The 708-nt window shown below is 52.8% G+C and overlaps 2 protein-coding genes across 2 annotated transcripts in view; one reads left to right on the top strand and one right to left on the bottom strand.

Annotated features, from left to right (window-relative positions):
* The window catches only part of LOC119412013 (gastrula zinc finger protein XlCGF57.1-like), a 520,281-nt gene that overhangs the window by 436,537 nt on the left and 83,036 nt on the right, over positions 1-708 (top strand). The window lies entirely within an intron of this gene.
* Positions 1-708, bottom strand: part of LOC119412079 (dynein heavy chain 12, axonemal-like) — a 9,510-nt gene that overhangs the window by 7,049 nt on the left and 1,753 nt on the right.

The raw sequence follows: 708 nt of genomic DNA on the forward strand, positions 1-708 counted from the left end.
GAACACAGAGTCCTGTAGCCGAACACAGAGTCCTGTAGCCGAACACAAAGTTCTGTAGTTGAGCACAGAGTCCTGTAGCCGAACACAGAGTCCTGTAACCGAACACAGGGTTCTGCAGTTGAGCACAGAGTTTTGTAGTTGAGCACAGAGTTCTGAAGTTAAGCACAGAGTTCTGTAGTCGAACACAGAGTTCTGTAGTCGAGCACAGAGTTCTGTAGTCGAGCACAGAGTTCTGTAGTCGAGCACAGAGTTCTGTAGTCGAGCACAGAGTCCTGTAGTCGAGCACAGAGTCCTGTAGTCGAGCACAGAGTCCTGTAGTCGAGCACAGAGTCCTGTAGTCGAGCACAGAGTCCTGTAGTCGAGCACAGAGTCCTGTAGTCGAGCACAGAGTCCTGTAGTCGAGCACAGAGTCCTGCAGTCGAGCACAGAGTTCTGCAGTCGAGCACAGAGTCCTGCAGTCGAGCACAGAGTCCTGTAGTCGAACACAGAGTCCTGTAGTCGAGCACAGGGTTCTGTAGTCGAGCACAGGGTCCTGTAGTCGAGCACAGAGTCCTGTAGTCGAGCAGAGTCCTGTAGTCGAACACAGAGTCCTGTAGTCGAGCACAGAGTCCTGTAGTCGAGCACAGAGTCCTGTAGTCGAGCACAGAGTCCTGTAGTCGAGCACAGAGTCCTGTAGTCGAGCACAGAGTCCTGTAGTCGAGCACAGAG

Source organism: Nematolebias whitei, chromosome 7, assembly GCF_014905685.2.
Source record: "Nematolebias whitei isolate Nwh7 chromosome 7, NemWhi1, whole genome shotgun sequence".
Classification (NCBI taxonomy): domain Eukaryota; kingdom Metazoa; phylum Chordata; class Actinopteri; order Cyprinodontiformes; family Rivulidae; genus Nematolebias; species Nematolebias whitei.